Consider the following 14621-nt stretch of genomic DNA (forward strand, 5'->3'; position numbering starts at 1 on the left):
CCTAACAGAAGGTCCTGTGTGCTCTGGCAAAACCCCCATGCTCTCCAGACTGTTGGTCTTTCTGCGGTTAGGAAATGCACAGAGGAAGCAAGATCCAGCTGTGATTGGGAGAAGGGCCCTCACACACATACATGCAGGCATACACATATTTCCCAAAATTTAGAGGTACTCACCTTCTTTCCAAGCAGCCTTTGAGCTCAACACTCAAAACCCCTTTAAAACCTAGTTCCAAATGGCCAAGGTCCACGAAAACATGCCCACAGACTCAATGGGTCTCCTGCTAGCAAGGGAGGCTTACCTGGGCCAAGTCCATTGGTTAGGTTAGCGTGGAGTCCCATCTGGGTCACCAAATTGTTAGAAGAAATATCCTGGGTTCAGCTCCAAGTGGGGAAAAAGACCCTGGAAACATGGAGACTGCTTGGAAAGATGGTTTAATGGTGAACAGGATCACATGGTTTGAATTCCTGAACAGAAAAAAAGGGCAGAGATGCTGAGAATCCCTTGGTTTTATGCCCTCTCTAGCTTTGAACTTCCTGGGGCCCTGAAAGAATATCCTGATTGGTTGTCAGACTCCCAGAGGGTGGGGGTCTTAGCTAGCCTTGCTGGCTGATGTAATCTTCCCAGGTGCCATGTGGTTAGTTTCTGTTGCTAGATGGATCCTATTGTGTTGCAGATGATGGTCCATTGACAAAGATGGGAGGGAATTGAATTTCTGCCTCTGGCCCATTGACAAAGGGTGGAGGGGCCAAGAAGGTGGGAGCTGCTTCGTCTTTAAAACATGCTTCTCCATTTCTCATCCAGAGAAACATAATATTCTGCCTTTTTAATATTTCCTAAAATATTTCATTCTTCTAGGAAAAGGGTGGGTGCTAACTTCCTACAGCATTAAGTCAGCGGTGAAATCCACTTACCTTTGCTACAGGTTCGGGAACAGATGCGCACTATGCATACATGCACCTCTTCTGCACATGTGCAGAACCTTCTGCACATGCGCAGATGGTAAAAAAACAGGATGTAATGACATCCCAGCGGGTGGGCAAAGCCTCCCACCGCTGGCGCTACTGGTTCGGTGAGCCGGATAGAACCGGGGAGGATTTCACCGCTGCATTAAGTGTGGAATGACATTAAAGCACAATACAGGTATTGTGTACTCATTACTTAGTGACTGTGGGAAGTCCTAGAAAGAGCACAGGGAAGAGCAACTAAGATGGTAAGTGGTCTGGAGGATAAACCATATGATTTATTTAACCAATAATTTATATTCCCTGAATGATTCAGGGAACTAGGTACGTCTAGTCGAGATGAGGGAGTCAACTTATTCTTCAAAGCACCAGAAGGCAGGAGAAGAAAGAAGGTGGAAGCTCATTAAAGAGAGATCCAACCTAGAACTAAGGAGAAATTTCCTGACCGTGAGAACAATCAATCAGTGGAACAACTTGCCTCTCGAAGTTGTGGGTTGCTCCATCCCTAGAGATTTTCAAGAAGAGATTGGACAAAATGGAATAGGATCTCCTCCTTGGGTAGGTTGGACAATGTCCCTTCCAACTCTAGTATTCTATTCTATTATTCTTTCTATGATCATGTGTATCCATCTCATCAAGTCCAAAGAAAGTCTGGAATGGTGTAGGATCTCCTTCCACAAGCAGGTGGGTTGGACTAGAAGACCTTCAAGGTCCCTTCCAACCCTATTTTATATTCTGTGAGATGAATCTGTTTGCTGGCATGTCTCTTTGTTACAGGCCAGTCAGATTGTTTCAGAATACATGGAATTTCAAACCTTAATTTTCCTCTTTTAAGTTAAATAATAATAAATAAATAAGTAATAACTTAGGTAGTGTCGTTAATGCCCTTTTGAATTCTCTTTCCTTTTAAGGAAGTATGAATGAAGACTCAAAACTATTACACCAACTGATGGAATACATTCAAATAAAGATAAAGCCTTGCACGAGTAATTTATTCTGAGGATTAAAATACGGATATCCTTAGCAGTATTTAGAAAACTTATGGTATTTATTTATCCTACTTACAAAAGTTGTTGCTAATTTTGTTACAATATTGCCCTCTGCTGGTCAGCCCAAAGAATCTTCAATTTTATTTTTCTATCTTGTTCTAGCTTAGTTAAAAGTATTAATATGTAAGTGTGGATACATGCTTAATAATACCTGACTTTTAGAATAGAGCATGTTCAGTAGAACAATCAGCAAACAAGCAGGGGGAGGGCAGAGAATTAAACCTGGCTCTGCTTTTTATTTCCAACCTACTTTACTTTTCATTCATCATCTTCCAGATGTTAACTTTCCACCACTGCAGTTTACAGCTGTAAAATTCTCAAGGTGCAGTGGAGAAGTACAGATGGACACAGGGTGAAGAAAGTCACCCCCCCCCCCCGGCTGCTTTTTAATTGCACAGCTAACTTCTACTCATACACTGAAATAATGTATTGCGGATTGAAAAGACATTAATGAGACACTTGGCTTGGTTTCCCTGGGCTGAAGAACAGCCAAAGATGGACAGGAAAGGTCAATAGTTAAAGCAATTAATTTTCCAGGAGTAATGTTTTGGTCCGGGAGCTTGGAATTGAGGAAGAGCAAAAGGAAGGAGGAGCCAATAAAGGAGATTATTTGTAACTCAAGGTTGAAATGAAGGGTCCCTGATGTTCCCTAAGCTTGGTTGTTTTCTTGCAGACGTTTCATGACTCAACCAGGTAACATCATCAGTGCTAGAAAAGATAGTGGTTTGTGGAGGAGGAAGAGGGAGGAGGAGGTCCTTGATGCTTTCTTGAGCTTGGTGGTTTTCTTGCAGATGTTTCATGACCCAACTAGGTAACATGGGGCTGCCCTTGAAGACCACCCGGAGGCTTCAGCTGGTGCAGAATGCAGCCGCGCGGGTAGTGATGGGAGTGTCCCGACACTCTCATGTTACACCCCTCCTGCGGGACCTGCATTGGCTACTGGTTGCCCTCCGGGTGAGATTCAAGGTGCTGGTAATTACCTATAAAGCCCTACATGGCTTAGGCCCAGGGTACCTGGCGGACCATCTGCGGCCAGCGACAGCTCCCCATCGCCCGGTGCGCTTTCACAGGGAGGGCCTCCTTGGGGTCCCGTCAGCCAGACAGTGTTGGCTGGCGACTCCCAGGGAGCGGGCCTTCTCTGTGGGCACGCCTACTCTGTGGAATCAGCTCCCCCTGAGGCTCTGGATGGCCCCTGACCTTCGCTCTTTCCGCCGTGACCTCAAAACATGGTTATTTGGCCTGGCCGGATTGGACTGAAGGGGTTTTTTAAAAGGGGATTTTATTGGTTTTTATATTTGAATACTGAATTTTATGTGTTTTTTCTATTGTTGTGAGCTGCCCTGAGTCCTTTGGGAGAGAGGGCGGCATACAAGTTTAATAAAATAAATAAAATAAACATCATCAGTGATAGAAGGGAATGACGCTTGTAGAGGAGGAGGACTGTGGGATCTTTGGTGCTCACTGAGCCTGGTTGTTTTCTTGCGGATGTTTCATTACCCAACCAAGTAGCATCATCAGTGCTAGAGAAAGAAGAAGGTGCCTTCAGATGGTGGATTGAAGGTGGCTCTTAAGAGTTAATAACTATGAGATTTAGTCAATCCGTGATGGATCTCAATAAGGATGGTCACTCCTTGAGATTATGTCCAGTCACCAAACTCCCATACTTTGGGAAGTGGATGATGGACTACAAAAAGAAAATATGGTTTTAGGTCTTGAAAGCTACTGAAGGACCCAGAAGAAAGGAAGGACAACCCATCAAAAGGATGGAGAGTTTAAGAAAGATTTTATATAAATATACAAAAGTATGAAGGCTATTGCTTAACACATTGTAGCCGCCCTGAGTCTCCGGAGAAGGGTGGCATATAAAAAAAAAAAATTAGAATATCCCTGGAAATATTACAACCTTATTGGAGGTCATAGGTTGCTTGTAGTAGATTCTTAGCAGAGCTGAGATGGAAGTGGAACATCCACTTTTCTGGATGTTGATTTCTCAGTAGCTGTGAAATTGAAGGATCTTGTGCCCATGGCATTAACTGCAGCTGGAAGAACCAATCTGGTCTAGTGGCTAGAAACCAGGAGATGGTGAGTTCTAGTCCCACTTTAGGTATGAAAGCTGGCTGGATGACTGTGCCAATCACCAGGAGACCATGAGTTCTAGTTCCGCCTTAGGCCTGAAAGCTGGCAGGGTGATTTTGTGCCAATCACCAGGAGATGGTGAGTTCTAGTCTCTCCTTAGCCATGAAAACCAGCTGGGCAGTCACTCCCTCACCTCACAGGGTTGTTGTACGGAAGATAAACCGAGCAAGGAGCACTAGATGTGTTATGTTCCAACAGGGGGCTGGATTAGAAGACCTCAAAGGTTCCTTCCAGCTCTCTTCTTTCATCCCCTCCCCTCCCGTATTCTAACAAAAACATTCTAAAAATATTTATTTCGTATTTCTTGCCAGCCCATCTAAAGAGAGGGAAGGCTTGTTTTCCCCCCACCGCCCGCCCGCCCGCGCTCTTTTAGGCTAGCAAAGACATTGGCCTTTCCTGGTGGCCTCCTCTCCAAGCCCTCCTCGGCTCAGGTTCTCCGCAGATCCCAACGCTTCCCGGGTGGGGGAGGCAGGGCGGGGGGCACCCCAATGCGGCAGCCGCGATGCTTCCGGACGGAGCGATTTCTGGGCGCTGGGTTTGTCTTTGCGAGCTCTGAAGCGAGCGCTCCTCCGCGGCGGAGGCAGGCAGGCAGGCAGGCAGGCGGGGCGGGCGCTGGGGCGGCTCGGCCACCGGGCGTGGCCAAAGCGGCCCCGAGAGGCTTGTTTGCTCGGCCAGCAGGGCGGAGGCGGCGGCGGGGACCCCCGTTTCCCAGCGAGGAAGAGGAAGAGGAACCGATGGGACCCCATTGGCGCCGGCCACAAGCTTGAAAAAGCCGAGCCAACTTGGCGCAAAGTTCCCCAGTTCCCGTCAGGCTGCTCCAGCGGTAAGGCGGGGGTCTTTCTTCCCTCTTAGGGTCCCCCCTCTTTTTGAGGGGGTGGGGGTATTCTATCCCGGGTCCTCCCTTCCTCTGCAAACCCTTCGCTTTAAGGCCGAACCCTGCCTCTTCGGAGGGAGGGGGGAAGAGGCTTCCTTTGTTCCTCCCAATCGCGCGATTGAGGAGCTTGGAGGGGGGGATCACTGGCCTTGTTCTCCACCCCCACCCCCCTTCCAACGAGTCACCCCCCTGTCTACGAGGCCCATGTGGCCCAGCCCATCGCCCGCAGGAAGCGATCCGCTCTTCTGAAGGGCGGCGGCGGTTCGGAAGACACCTTGAAGCTGGCGTTTGGGACGTGGGAACCGCGCTCCGTTTCGGGCTCGTTTCGAATCGCGGTTCGGGTTTGGGAGGACCGGTTCCGATTGGTTGCGGGCTCTGGCTTTTCTCGCTCTTCGTTTCGCTCCTTCCCCCCTCCCCTTTACCTTCAACAAACCTGAAACTTCCTCTTCCTGGATGCTTGCTGGTTGAATCTATGAGGGAAAACGGAATCCTGCTCCCCCCGCCTACCCCTTAAAGTGTTTCCCCATTTCCTGCGTTTCGTCGAAACTTTGACCTGCCCGGTCTTGACTCCTGTTGGGATCACCTGTTGGGATTCCCAAGCAATTTTTGGATAAGAGTTGGGGTACTTGTCCTGGCAGAAATCTAGAAGTGATCAGGTCAACCCTGTGTGGCTTCTTCCTCTGTATTTTCCTCTGAAATCCAACCAGCTTCCATGAGGATCTCTGCTCCCTTAAACACCCCCCCCCCACTCCAAGAGTAATCCTGTGAAGTGGGTTGGGCTGAGCCAGAAGCCTAACTGATAGCGAGTTCTGTAACTAGCTCAAACAAAAAGTCATTTTTTTTGTTCAGGTCTGCTTCCAATCATTTATATGTATTAATTCTAGATACAGGGGATATAGTCATCGAACCCTTGTCATGGTCAGACCATTCTCTCCTTAGACTTGACTTCCTGACCGCTACACCCCACCGCAGGGAGGCGGAACGGACTAGGTGGTTCCGCCCCAGGCGCCTGATGGATCCTGATAGGTTCCAAATGGAGCTTGGGCCATTCCCTGAGACTCTGGCTCACGACTCGACGGAAGACCTGCTGGCCACCTGGGATAGGGAGGCCGCTGGTGCTTTAGATCGGGTCGTGCCTTTCCAACCTCTGACCCAGTGCCGAATCGGCCCAGCTCCTCGGTTCTCCAAGGAGCTGAGGGAGATGAAGCGTCGGAAAAGATGCCTAGAGAGTAGTTGGAGGGCTAGTCGTTCTGGATCTGACCGAGCACTAGTGAGGTCTTATATCAAGACCTACTTAGTGGCGATAAAAGCGGCAAAGTGAAACTACTTTTCCGCTCTTATCGTGTCAGCAGATAATTGCCCAGCTGCCCTGTTTAGGGTGACCGGTTCTCTTCTCCACCTGGGAGCGCGGGAAGACCCCTTGCAAGGGTGTGCTGAGGATTTTGCGCATTATCTGCATGATAAAATCGCTCAAATTCAGGATGGCCTGGACTCTGACTGGGTGGGTTCAGGCGAGGTGTCCGAGGCGGGTCTTGAGAATGTTATCTGGGAGGAGTTTGATCCTGTGACTCCCAAGGACGTGGACAGGATGCTGGGGAGGTTGAACACAACCACATGTTTATTGGACCCGTGTCCCTCCTGGCTGGTGCTGGCTACCCGGGAGGTTACATGAGGCTGGCTCCAGAGGATTATAAATGCTTCTTTGAGTGAGGGTTTCTTACCTCCCGCCTTGAAAGAGACGGTGGTGAAGCCCCTCCTCAAGAAGCCCTCTCTGGATCTGGCTGTTTTGGCAAATTACCGTCCTGTCTCCAACCTTCGCTTTGTGGCGAAGGTTGTTGAGAGTGTGGTTGCGTGACAGCTCCCACAGTACCTGGATGAAACTGTCTATCTGGATCCGTTCCAGTCGGGTTTCAGGCCTGAGTACAGCACCGAAACGGCATTGGTCGCGTTGGTTGATGATCTCTGGAGGGCTCGGGACAGGGGATGTTCTTCTGTTCTGGTCCTATTAGATCTCTCAGAGGCTTTTGATACCATTGACCATGGTATCATGCTGCGCCGGCTGGAGGGGTTTGGAGTGGGAGGCACCGTCCTACGATGATTCTCCTCCTATCTCTCCGACCGGTTGCAGTCCGTGTTGGCTGGCGGGCAGAGGTCGACCTCGAGGCACCTTGTTTGTGGGGTGCCGCAAGGGTCGGTCCTCTCGCCTCTCCTGTTCAACATTTATGTGAAGCCACTGGGTGAGATCATCCGTGGATTTGGGGTGTGGTGCCATCTGTACGCTGATGACGCTCAGCTGTACATCTCCACCCCAACGATGTCCTTGAAGTGATGTCCCGGTGCCTGGAGGCCGTGCGGGTCTGGATGGGGAGGAACAGGCTCCGACTCAACCCCTCCAAGACCGAGTGGCTGTGGCTGCCAGCATCCTGATATAGCCACCTGGTGCCATCGCTGGCTATTGGGGGCGAGTCATTGGCTCCCACGGAGAGGGCTCGTAACTTGGGCGTCCTCCTGGATGCATGGCTGTCTTTAGAAGAGCATATGACGGCCGTGGCCAGGGGGGCTTTTTATCAGGTTCGCCTGATACACCAGTTGCATCCCTTTCTGGATTGGGACTCCTTATGCACGGTCACTCACGCCCTCGTCACCTCTCGCCTGGACTACTGCAATGCTCTCTACATGGGGCTCCCCTTGAGGAGCACCCGAAGGCTCCAGCTGGTCCAGAATGCAACCGCGCGGGTAATTATGGGGGTGACATGGCGCTCCCATGTAACACCTCTCCTGTGCGAGCTGCACTGGCTCCCTGTGGTCTTCCGGGTGCGCTTCAAGGTATTCGTTCTCATCTTTAAAGCGCTCCATGGCTTAGGGCCCGGGTATTTACGAGACCACCTTCTGCCACTGATAACCTCCCACCGGCCAATCCGCTCCCACAGAGAGGGTCTCCCCAGGGTACCGTTGGTCAAGCAATGTCAACTGACAACCCCCAGGGGAAGAGCCTTCTCTGTGGGGGCACCCGCCCTCTGGAACAAGCTACCCCCAGGAATACGACTGATCCCGGACCTCCGTACTTTCCGCCGAGCGTTGAAGACCTTATTTCAGCAAGCCAGGCTGGCTTAAAATTTTAATGGGCTATTTTATGGGTAAAGGGTTTTAAAATTTGGGGAAGCCAAACTGATCTAATTCCGTTTTAATTTATTTTAATTTTTATACTGTATGTATTTTAATTTTGGCTGTTCACCGCCCTGAGTCCTTCAGGAGCAGGGTGGTATACAAATTTAATAAACCTAAACCTAATTCCAAAAATCCACTCAATATTTCCATTGCAGTCGCATGAGTAAGTTTAGTGGGGAGGGGGGGACTGGTTTCTCAGCTTGCACCCCCTAATATTGCAAAATTTTGAGGTACCGTGGCTCATCTGCAGAAGTAAGCAGGGTGAATGATTGCATTTAAGCTGAATTTGATTTGGTTCTGCCCCCGATTGACAGGGAGGGAAACCCTGGAGGAGTAGACAGACTTGATCCAGCCCTGGTGGTGGAAAGGGCTGTGCTGGCAGTCCTCAACTTACGACCGCAGTTGGTAAGCGACTCAGTTGTTAAGTGAGCTTTGCTCCATCTTATGGCCTTTCTTGCTTCAGTTGTTAAGTGACTCCCTGCAGCTGTTCAGTTAGTCACACCATTGTTAAGTGAATCTGGCTTCCCCCACAGACTTTGCTTGCCGGAAGGTTGCAAGAGGGGATCATGTGAACTCCACCCCCCATATACTGGAACCATCATAAATTCGAGTCAGTTGCCGAGCATTTGAATTTTGATGATGTGCTTGTGGGGCTGCTGCAGGTATCAGAAGTGTGAAAAACAAACATGAGTCACTGTTTTTCCCATGCCGTTGTAACTTTGGTCACTAAATGAACTGTTGTAAATCGAGGAGTATAAGTCTTCGACTTACAACTGTCAGGGGGAAGAACCCGCAGTTTGAAGTTCAGCTGCCTTTTGTTGAAATCAGTGCAATTAGAATTATTAAAACTTCAGGTCACTTGGGTTGAGATCCCTTAATCCAACTTCTCTGGGTGGCTGGATCAGCTTGGATGGGATCCTATTGGCTAAGTATTGTGCAGATGCTGCTTGCGGGTTTTTTTTCCTCACAGTCTGGATAAAGGGGTTTGTGAACATATGTTAAACATATGAACATATGTTTAATGGATTGATTGCCATCTGTCAGAAATGGTGTAGAGTCTCCTGCTTGGGTGGGGGTTGGGCTGGATGACCTAGACGGTCCCTTCCAACTCTGCTATTCTGTAAAAAGAAAACTGGACAGCCACTTTGTCTGAAATTGTATAAGGTCGTCTGCTTGAGCAGGGGGTTGGACTAGATGACCTCCAAGGTCCCTTCTAACTCTGTTATTCTGTTAAATAACGTATGGAATAATGCTCCCCTTGAGTCGTGTTAAAAGCACCTTGAATTTATCTTGAGGTTTGGGACTGATTATGTAGCCACAAGATTTTGCATCTCCTTGTAGATACAAAGCAGTCTCATGGAGTGCAGTTTCAAATGTGGCAATGTTGAGATGTGTGTACTTCCAACATCCAGATTTGGCTAGGGAATTCTGGGAGTTGAAGTCTGTACATCTTAAACTTGCCAACTTTGAAACAAATATTGATGTAGGGCCCTAATAACACTTCCAGATAATCATAATCTTTGTTGTGGACATTGTTGTTGTTGAAGAAGAAACAACCTTTCACAGCTCTGAGTATCTTGTTTATGCAGGATATAGCAACTAAAAAATTTCTTGAGTGGAGCTCAACTCCAGGAAATTTCATGGACTGTCAGTCTTTTGAGAATAGTATTGAACTGATTTGCTGTGATTTTTTTTAAAGGATCCCCCCCCCAACTTTCCATGCTAACCACAGATCTGAGCTCTCTTGATGGTCTCCCATCCATGCACAAATTTGGCCTAGGACTTTGCTTCATTTCCCAGTTCAGAGCATGCTGAGCAGGTGCCACCACCTGTGAAGACTTTGACAGTTGTCATATTGCCTAAGTTGTTTTTGTGGCAGTTTTTATGGCACAAAGAGACGTTGAATGGTCTGGGATAATATGTTGTGGAGTGACTTGAGTAGACTGGAAAGCAGGAATGGGAAATTTATTTTCGGCTGAGCCCCAGATACCAAATGTATTAAATCTAGGTTGTCTGAATTCTCTGACCATTCACATTGTTGGTTGTTGAGTGCAGTCTAAATTCAAACTGTTAAAAAAAAGTGGTTCAACCCTTTCTAACGTTGACCCCTTCAGACTCCACCCACAACAGTAGCAGGTTTGAAGATGTCCCCATGTTTACAATGAGAACCCAACATACAGAAAGATTATTATTGTTTGATGTGCTAATTTGTGCAGGGGTACAGGGGCTCTGCAATTTGCACGCTGTTGCTAAGGTTGGGCTTGGATTGATCTGAAAGTTTCTCTTCATCAACATTTTTAAAGGCAGAGTGAGTGCATTTATGGCTGGAGCTAACCTTTTAATGCATAATTCAGCTCTTTTTCTTTTTCTTTTCCTGAGATAAATATAGGTTTCATTTTGTGGCATAGTAAAGCATTGATTCGGGTTTTTTCAGGCTAATTTTTCCCAAAAGTGTCTCTTTCTCAGCAGCCTGCTTTGCTAGTTTTCTCAGTAACTCTTAAAATAAATGCAGGGGGAGGATGTGCATAATTCATACCTCAAAATCTGCCAGAAGGCAGCCTCCCTCCTTGATTCTAGTTTCACTTTCTGCTCCATTGTTTGCCTCTGAAACCCTTCTTCCATGCCCTCTGCTATTTCCCTTAGTAGAGTTAGCTAAGAAGGTGACAATTCATTTGGGGGAATTTCCTGATGATTTGCCCCATTCAGGTGCCAACCAGCTTCTTGGATCAATCAAGGTTGGTTGGTTGACTTAGATTAGGTGCTATCAAGTCATGGTTGATATTTATTTATTTATTTATTTAATTTTTATACCGCCCTTCTCCCGAAGGACTCGGTGGTGAACAGTCAAAATAACATACATATAAAAATGTGAAATAGAGCAATTTAAAATAATTTTTTTAAAAAAAATTGATTTATATGCCGCCCTTCTCCGGAGACTCAGGGCGGCTTACAATGTGCTAAGCCTTCATACTTTTGTATATTTATACAAAGTCAGCTTATTGCCCCCACAAACTGACTCCTCATTTAACCTACCTTAGAAAGGATGGAAGGCTGAGTCAACCTTGAGCCTGGTAAGATTCAAACCTGCAGTAATTGCAGGCAGCTGTGTTAATAACAGGATGCTTTAAACCACCGTACTACCAAGGCTCCTCAATTTGGCTCAATTTGCTACTGATAGCAGTAGCCATAGCACTTAGACTTATATACCTCTTCACAGTGCTTTTACAGCCTTCTCTACACAGTTTACAGAGTCAGCATATTGCCCCCAACAATCTGGGTCCTCATTTTACCGACCTTGGAAGGATGGAAGCAGTGGTGGGTTGCCACCGGTTCGCACTGGTTCTATAGAACCGGTAGTAAAACCGGCAGGAGGCTCCACCCACTGACCCCGATGTCACCAAAATGCTTCTGCACATGTGCGCAGCCCCTCTGCGAACCAGTATTAAAGGTAAGTAGAACCCACCCCTGGATGGAAGGCAAGTCAACCTTGAGCCTGGTGAGATTCGAACTGCCAAACTGCTGGCAGCTGGCAGTCAGCAGAAGTAGTCTGCAGTACTGCACTCTAACCACTGTGCCACCATGAAGATAGGTTTTCTCCAAGAAGATCCATTGCTAACGTGGTCTTCAGGTCTTCCAAAGGTTGCACCCATCACCATCATAGCTGACATTATGGACCTTGCTGCTGATTGTCATCTTCTGTTCCCTTCCACCTTTTCCAAGCATCAGAACTTCCTTCAGAGAACTGGATCTTTGCATAAGGTATCCAAATTAGATAATTAGAGCCTGGTCGGTCATTAATGCCTTGAGTGAAAGCTCTGGCTTGGTTTGTTCGATGGTCCATTTGCTTGTTTTCTTGGCTGTCCAAGATACAGGAAGTCCTCCACTTACATTAGTTCATTTAGCGAACGTTCGAAGTTACAACATCACTGAAAAAGAGTGACTTAGGAGCATTGTTCATACTTATGACCATTGCAAACATCCTCATAGTCATGTGATCAAAATTCAGAAACTTGGCAACTGACTTGCATTTATGATAGTAGCAGTGCAGTTGTTTCAGTTTCTGAGAGGAAAGGCTGGCTGTTACTCCTGTTAGATTTCATTTTGTTTTATTAATCAAGACTTAAAACTTTAAGAAGGGTTGTCTTCAGAAGCATCTTCTGAACTAGAGCCAGTTTGCTCTAGTCTAGTGGTAAAACCACCAGGCTACAAAGTGGGAGACAGTGAGTTCTAGTCCCAGCTTACCGTTGGTGGAATTCAAATTTTTTTACTATCGATTCTGTGATCGTGGCTTGGTGGTTGTGTGACTGGGTGGTCGTGGCTTGGTGGTCATGTGACTTGGTGGTCATGTCTCACACACACACACACACACACACACACACACACACAATTTAAGCAATTTCCCTTGTTTTGGAGATTTTAGAATCAGAAGGTACCTTGGAGATCTTATAGTTCAACCTTCTGCTCAAGGCAGAAGACCTCATACATACGCAAGTTTGCAGACATCCCGGCTTTGGCTGCAAGAACTGCAGGCAGCCTTCCCCACCACACACACTTCCTACTCCCACTGCCCCATGTGAGGCAGGAGGCCCGAGAGAAAGCACCCCAGACAGTCCTCCATGACGGAGCCCTTCCTGGGCAGCAAAGCAAGAACTTACTGATCCATCCAAGGGGAGTTCCAGAGTGGCAGCGGCAGAGGTGGCAGAAGGACAGCTCCAGAGTGGTGGCAGCGGCACTCCGGGAGGGTGGCCCTCGGGGCCCTGGGAAAGTGTCTTGCGCAGCACAGTGAAATTTAGCAGCCATGAGCTGCCACTTTCCTTTAAGTCTCATCTGGAAAGCGCTGTGCAGAGAGAAGCAGCCAGGTTGAATGCTGTTTTCTTTTTGCTGCCCACAGTGCTTTCTGGATGGGACTTACAGGACCCGAAGCAGCAACTCCCGGTGCTAAATTTCACTTTGTGGCACCAGACGCTTTCCCAGCAAAAGCAGTGAAGGAGAGAAACAGCCGCTGACCTGGAGAGCACATGGAGCCGCTCCACGTGTTCTCCGAGTCAGTGGCTGCTTCTCTCTGTTGCTGCTCTTGCTGGGAAAGTGTCTGGTGCAGTATGCCGAACCTTGGGAGCTCAGGGAGATGCCATGCAGCATCAGCCTGAAGCTTGTCAGCAGGCTGTTCTCCTGGCTGGGTCTGGCTATGAGTGGCACTGGCAGGCAATGGGAAGCGCATGCATGGTTGGCACGAAGAACAGGGCGGCGACAGGACTCCAGGCCTCTTTTTTGGCATGAGAAGCCTCCAGCCAACTGTAGTTTTCAGCACAAGAAGCCTGCAGCCACCGCCTCTTTTCCGGCACAAGAAGCCTCCAGCCACTGCCTCTTTGCTAGCCGGAACCAAGCTGGCAGCAGTGGCTGGAGGCTTCTTCTTGCCCCGAAAACTACTGGCGGCTGGAGGCTTCTCGTGCCGAAAACTATCAGTTTTGTTAGTTCTGGAGGTTTGTTGCGAAAGGCGGCAGAGCCTTGCTGTGTCCCCCCCCACCCACCAAGGCGGTCCTTCAGAAGGTGAGCGAGGCAGAGGGTGAGCGGGTGGCATGTGGGCGGAGGCCCCTGGGAAAGCCAGAGCCAGGAACTGGCATGTCCCCTGACCTAAGGTGGAAGTTGAGCAGGCGGCATGCAGGTCGAAGCCCTGGGGAAGGCCAGAGCCAGGGACTGACGCGTTCCCTGACCCAAGGCGGAGGGCAAGCAGGTGGCATGTGGGCAGAGGCCCCATGGAAGGCCTTTGCCAGGGACTGGCACATCCCCTGACCTGAGGCGGAGGGCGAGTGAGTGGGCAGCATGCGGGTGGAAGGATGTCGAGAGCCAGGTCTGAAAGGTGGCTGAGCCTCACTGTGTCCTCCTCGAGGTGGCGGCCTAGGCCGGCCCTTAAGTCGGCAATCAACATGGCTTGTGGCAGAGGCATGTAGGCCAGGCCGGGAGTCAACTCGATTGGGGCTTGTGACGGCCTAGGCCGGCCCGGGTGTCAACTTGACTGGGGCTTGCTTGCAGGCTCACTCACCCAGGGAGATTAGGGCCATGGCAGAAGGCAGGCAGCAATGGCGGGTGGGGGAAGGCTAGCAATGGCAGGCAATTGGGCAAGATGAGGAGTGATTGGGCGTGGTGTGGCATGGTGAGCAGGTGGGGCGGGGTGAGCGGGCAGGGCCGGGTGAAGTGGTGAGTGGGTAGGTGGGGGTGAGCAGCGACCAGGTGACTGGGCGGGTGGAGGCGGGGCCAGCCAGAGGTGGTATTTGCTGGTTCTCTGAACTAGTTAAAATTTCTGCTATCGGTTCACCTGAACCAGTCCAAACTGGCTGAATACCACCTCTGCAGCTTACTCATTAAAGCCAGCTGGGTGATTTTGGGCCAATCACCCGGAGACAGGGAGTTGTAGTCCCACTTTAGGCATGAAAG

General features: G+C 49.0%; 1 protein-coding gene across 3 annotated transcripts in view; it reads left to right on the plus strand.

Moving 5' to 3' along the window:
* Window positions 1-4508: 4508 nt before the first annotated feature.
* Window positions 4509-14621, plus strand: part of TSPAN14 (tetraspanin 14) — a 132211-nt gene continuing 122098 nt past the window's right edge. The window contains exons 1-2 of one of the 3 annotated variants that reach the window (XM_060685525.2): window positions 4784-4970; window positions 8504-8594. The gene's annotated coding sequence lies outside the window, so the exon portion shown is untranslated. Of the gene's footprint in view, window positions 4971-8503; window positions 8595-14621 lie in introns of those variants that run through there. The other 2 variants (XM_034434740.3, XM_087872340.1) reach the window with 2 other exon arrangements.

Source organism: Pantherophis guttatus, chromosome 6, assembly GCF_059756535.1.
Source record: "Pantherophis guttatus breed Tessera chromosome 6, ASM5975653v1, whole genome shotgun sequence".
Taxonomy (NCBI): Eukaryota; Metazoa; Chordata; class Lepidosauria; order Squamata; family Colubridae; genus Pantherophis; species Pantherophis guttatus.